Source organism: Triticum aestivum, chromosome 1A (genome assembly GCF_018294505.1).
Source record: "Triticum aestivum cultivar Chinese Spring chromosome 1A, IWGSC CS RefSeq v2.1, whole genome shotgun sequence".
In the NCBI taxonomy this organism is placed as follows: Eukaryota; Viridiplantae; Streptophyta; class Magnoliopsida; order Poales; family Poaceae; genus Triticum; species Triticum aestivum.
The window spans coordinates 455,378,535-455,384,725 of NC_057794.1; positions in this window are offsets into that span (position 1 = coordinate 455,378,535).

The following is a 6,191-nucleotide window of genomic DNA, read 5'->3' on the forward strand; positions in this document are numbered from 1 at the left end:
TGCCAAAGGATAAAATGTAAAAAGGAAGGGTGAAGATCACCATGACTCTTATGCAATGTAGGAGATAAAAGTAAAAGATAAGCCCTTCGCAGAGGGAAGCAGAGGTTGTCATGCGCTTTCGTAGTTGGATGCACAAAATCTTAATGCGAAAGAACGTCACTTTATATTGCCACTTGTGATATGGACCTTTATTATGCAGTCTGTTGCTTTTATTTCTTCCATACCACACGATCGTATAAAGTTTATTTTCTCCCACACTAATAATTCATACATATTTAGAGAGCAATTTTTATTGCTTTGCACCAATGACAACTTACTTGGAGGATCTTACTCAATCCATAGGTAGGTATGGTGGACTCTTATGACAAAACTGGTTTAAGGGTATTTGGAAGCACAAGTAGTATCTCTACTTGGTGCGATGAATTTCGCTAGCATGAGAGGGAAAGGCAAGCTCAACCATGTTGGATGATCCATGCCAATATAATTTATCTCAAATGTAAGAAAACATAACCCATTATGTTGTCTTCCTTGTCCAACATCAACTCTTTAGCATGTCATATTTTAATGAGTGATCACAATCATAAAAGATGTCCAAGATAGTATATCTATATGTGGAGACCTCTCTTTCTTTATTACTTCCTATTAATTGCAACGATGACCAAAACTATGTTTGTCAACTCTCAACAACTTTTATTCATCATACTTTTTCTATGTGAGATCATTACTCTCCATAAGACTCACATGATCTCTTTGTTTCTTTTTATTTCTTTCTCTTTTCTTTTATTCACTTAGGATCATGGCATAAGAATCATGTCCTTGAGTCAACACTAATCATTATTATATAGCTCACGGACTCGATTTACATAGATGAATTATAAAGCAAAACTCACGACTAGATCATACTAAGAACTTTTATTCTACTAGATCAAGATATTACCAAAAGGATCGAACTAAGGAAAACGGTAAAGATAAAAGTGACGGTGATACGATACCTAGGCACTCCCTTAAGCTTGGCAGTTACCAAGGGGAGTGCCCATACCAGATACTCAATTCTTCTTTGTTGGTGGAGACAGTGGTGATTTTGTTGATGGCGTAGGCTTGTCGTCCTTCTTCCAAGGCATAGGCTCACCATCATAGAAGGATGACCGAGTCTCCTGAAACCTCAAATCTGCAGCCAAACTCATCCTCTTGAATCTATATTCATATAACTCACAGTTTTGATTTTGCAGGTCATAGATTTGGGCTTGGAGGTGCTCGTTTTTCTCATGAAGCTTGAAGATGGCCTCCCCAATGTCCTTGACGTCCGGCTTGTGGTTGTTGGTGAACTCCATGATCATAATGTGATTGGAATCGAGTCCATGCTCCACCATCTCCTGACACTTGAAAACTTCTTGATCCAATGCCTCGAGCCTTGCCTCCGTGCTTCCGGTCTTCCTTGGTCCCTCAGCATCGCGGATGTGCAACAACCCCTCATGCATCTCAATGGTTTGAGGGTGTTGCAGCACTTCTGCGAGGCAGGGGTTGATGACCTTCTCGAAGAACTGGTCCTTGGGGGCACTTGAAGATGACATGACGACCTGGATCTGTCAAAAAAACAGCTCGAAACAAAACCAGGGGATTTTTGCGTGATATGGGAGTCAAAACCTCCGGGTGATTATATAATGATTTTTTAACGACCAAAATACGTGTGGTGTAAGAAAACGGAGTCCGGAGAGCACACGAGGTGCCCACGAGGTAGGGGGCACGCCCTCCACCCTCGCAGAGCCCTCGTGTCCTTCCCGGACTGCTTCTTATTTTTCTCCTTTTCTAAATATTGTAAAGCGGAGAAATATTGCCTTAAAAACTGTTTTGGAGTCGGTATGCTTACCGTACCACATACCTATTCCTTTTCGGAGTCTGAAACGTTTCGGAAAGTGTCCCATGTATTCTTTCGGGGTTACGGTTTCAATAATATTGGTTTCCACATTTATGGGATTACCTAAGATATAATGTTTGATTCTTTGACCGTTCACCACCTTCGGATTTGTGCCTTCAAAGTTGTTTATTTTTATGGCACCGGAATGATAGACCTCCTCGGTAACGTAAGGACCTTCCCATTTAGAGAGAGGTTTTCCTGCAAAAAATCTTAAACAAGAGTTGTATAGTAATACATAGTCACCTACATTAAACTCATGCTTTTGTATCCTTTTATCATGCCATCTTTTAACTTTTTCTTTAAACAACTTGGCATTTTCGTAGGCTTGGGTTCTCCATTCATCGAGTGAGCTAATATCAAATAACCTCTTCTCACCGGCAAGTTTAAAATCATAGTTGAGCTCTTTAATAGCCCAATATGCCTTGCGTTCTAGTTGTAGAGGTAAGTGACATGCTTTTCCATAAACCTTGTTATAAGGAGACATACCCATAGGATTTTTATATGTAGTTCTATAGGCCCACAACGCATCATCAAGTTTCTTGGACCAATTTTTTCTAGATCTATTAGCAGTCTTTTGCAAAATTAATTTGAGCTCTCTATTACTCAATTCTACTTGACCACTAGACTGTGGGTGATAAGGAGATGCAATTCTATGATTAACATCATATTTAGCAAGCATTTTACGGAAAGCACCATGAATACAATGTGAACCACCATCGGTCGTTGAATATCTAGGGACTCCAAATATTGGAAAATAACTTCTTTAAGCATTTTAATAGAAGTGTTATGATCAACACTACTAGTTGGAATAGCTTCTACCCACTTAGTAACGTAATCAACAGCAACTAAAATATGTGTATATCCATTAGAGGAAGGAAAGGGTCCCATATAGTCAAAGTCCCAAACATCAAATGGTTCAATAACAAGTGAATAATTCATAGGCATTTCTTGACGTCTACTAATATTACCAATTCTTTGACATTCATCACAAGATAAGACAAACTTACGGGCATCCTTGAAGAGAGTAGGCCAATAAAAACCAGATTGCAATACCTTATGTACAGTTCTATCTCTAGCATGGTGTCCTCCATAAGTTTCGGAGTGACACTTGCGTAGGATCTGTTACTGTTCATGCTTAGGTACACAACGTCTAATAACACCATCTACTCCTTCTTTATAAAGATGTGGGTCATCCCTAAAGTAATGCCTCAAATCATAAAAGAACTTTTTCTTTTGCTGGTATGTGAAACTAGGTGGTATAAACTTAGCAACAATGTAATTAGCATAATCAGCATACCATGGAGCAGTATGAGAAGCATTTATGACATTTAATTGCTCATCGGGAAAGCTAACATCAATAGGTAGTGGGTCATCAAGCACATTTTCTAACCTAGATAAGTTGTCTGCAACGGGGTTATCAGCCCCCTTCCTATCAACAATATGTAAATCAAATTCTTGTAGCAAGAGAACCCATCTAATAATTCTAGGTTTAGCATATTTCTTTTCCATAAGATATTTAATAGCAGCATGATCAGTGTGAATAGTTACTTTAGAATCAACAATATAAGGTCTGAACTTATCACAAGCAAATACAACTGCTAAGAATTCTTTTTCAGTAGTAGCATAATTTCTTTGAGCATTGTCTAGGGTTTTACTAGCATATTGAATAACGTTTAATTTCTTATCAACTCTTTGCCCTAGAACAACACCTACAGCATAATCACTAGCATCACACATAATTTCAAAGGGTAAATTCTAATTAGGTGGTTGAACAATAGGTGCAGAGATCAATGCTTTCTTAAGTATTTCAAATGCTTCTACACAATCATCATCAAAAACAAATGGTATATCTTTTTGTAATAAATTAGTCAAAGGTTGAGAAATTTTTGAGAAGTCCTTAATGAACCTCCTATAAAATCCGGCGCGACCAAGGAAACTTCTTATACCTTTGATGTCCTTGGGACATGGCATCTTTTCAATAGCATCAATCTTGGCTTTATCAACCTCAATACCTCTTTCAGAAACTTTATGCCCCAAGACAATACCTTCATTAACCATAAAGTGGCACTTTTCCCAATTCAAGACAAGATTAGTTTCTTCACATCTCTGCAAAACTCGAGCAAGGTTGCTCAAGCAATCATCAAAAGAAGATCCATAAACAGAGAAATCATCCATGAAAACCTCACAAATATTTTCACAAAAGATAGAGAATATAGCCATCATGCATCTTTGAAAGGTAGCAGGTGCATTACATAAACCAAAAGGCATACGTCTATAAGCAAAAGTACCAAAAGGGCAAGTAAAAGTAGTCTTTGATTGATCTTTGGCTGACACAGGTATTTGAGAGAAACCAGGATAACCATCTAGAAAGCAAAAATGTGTATGTTTGGATGATCTTTCTAGCATTTGATCGATAAAAGGTAATGGGTAATGATCCTTTTTAGTTGCCTTATTTAATTTGCGGAAATCAATTACCATCCTATAACCTGTAATAATTCTTTGTGGAATCAATTCATCTTTATCATTAGGAACGACAGTAATACCTCCCTTCTTAGGGACACAATGGACAGGACATACCCACTGACTATCAACAATGGGATAGATTATACCTGCCTCAAGGAGCTTTAGTATTTCTTTTCTTACCACTTCTTTCATTTTAGGATTCAGCCGACGTTGATGATCACGAACTGGTTTAGCATCTTCTTCCAAATTAATTTTATGTTGACATAGAGTGGGACTAATGCCCTTAAGATCATCAAGAGTATACCCAATAGCAGCATGGTGCTTCTTCGGAGTTTTCAATAATCTATCTTCCTCATGCTCTGAAAGGTTAGCACTAATAATAACAATATATATCTTTTTCTCTTCAAAATAAGCATATTTAAGAGTATCAGGTAACGGTTTAAACTCAAACACGGGATCACCCTTGGGTGGAGGAGGATCCCCTAGGATTTCAATAGGCAAATTGTGTTTCAGAATAGGTTCCTGTTTAAAGAATACTTCATCTATTTCCCTTCTTTCATTCATAAACATGTCATTTTCATGGTCTAGCAAATATTGTTCTAAAGGATCACTAGGAGGTACGGCAATTGAAGCAAGACCAATAATTTCATCCTTACTAGGTAATTCTTCTTCACGGTGTTGTCTACTAAATTTAGAGAAATTAAATTCATGAGTCATATCGTCTAAACCTATAGTAACAACATCCCTTTTGCAATCTATGGTAGCATTAACAGTGTTCAAGAAGGGTCTACCAAATATAATGGGACAAAAGCTATCTTGTGGGGAACCAAGAACCAGAAAATTAGTAGGATATTTACTTTTCCCACACAAGACTTCAACATCTCTAACAATTCCCATTGGTGAAATAGTATCTCTATTCGCAAGTTTAATTGTGACATCAATATCTTCTATCTCAGCAGGTGCAATATCATGCATAATTTCTTTGTATAAGGAATGAGGTATTGCACTAGCACTAGCACCCATATCACATAAGCCATGATAACAATGATCTCCTATTTTAACAGAAATAATAGGCATGCCTACCACAGGTCTGGGTTTATCTTTAGCACAAGGTTTAGCAATTCTAGCAGTTTCATCACAGAAATAAATAACATGCCCATCAATATTATCAGACAAGAGATCTTTGACAATAGCAATATTAGGTTCAACTTTAATTTGCTCATGAGGTGTATAAATTTTAATATTGCTTTTACGAACCACAGTTGAATCTTTAGCATGATCCTTTATCCTAACAGGAAAAGGTGGTTTCTCAACATAAGAAGTAGGAACAATAGGATCATTATAAGTGACAATATTTTCTTCAACTTTAATAGGTGCAGCTACTTTTACTTCTATGGGAGGATGATATTCAAACCACTTCTTCTTGGGGAGATCAACATAAGTAGCAAAAGATTCACAGAAAGAAGCTACTATCTCAGAGTCAAGTCCAAATTTAGTGCTAAATTTACGGAATTCATCGGTATCCAAAAAAGATTTAACACAATCAAAACTAGGTGTCTTACCTGACTCCTTACCTTTGTCGAGGTCCCAATCTTCAGAGTTGCGTTTAATTATTTCCAATAAATCCCATTTGAATTCAATAGTCTTCATCATAAAAAAGCCAGCATAAGAAGTAACAAGCATTGTGCGATTGCTATCAGAAAGCTGAGCATAAATTTTTTTAATAATCATTTCTCTCGAGAGCTCATAATTGGGGCATGAATATAACATTGATTTAAGCCTTCCCTAGGCTTGAGCGATGCTTTCTTCTTCG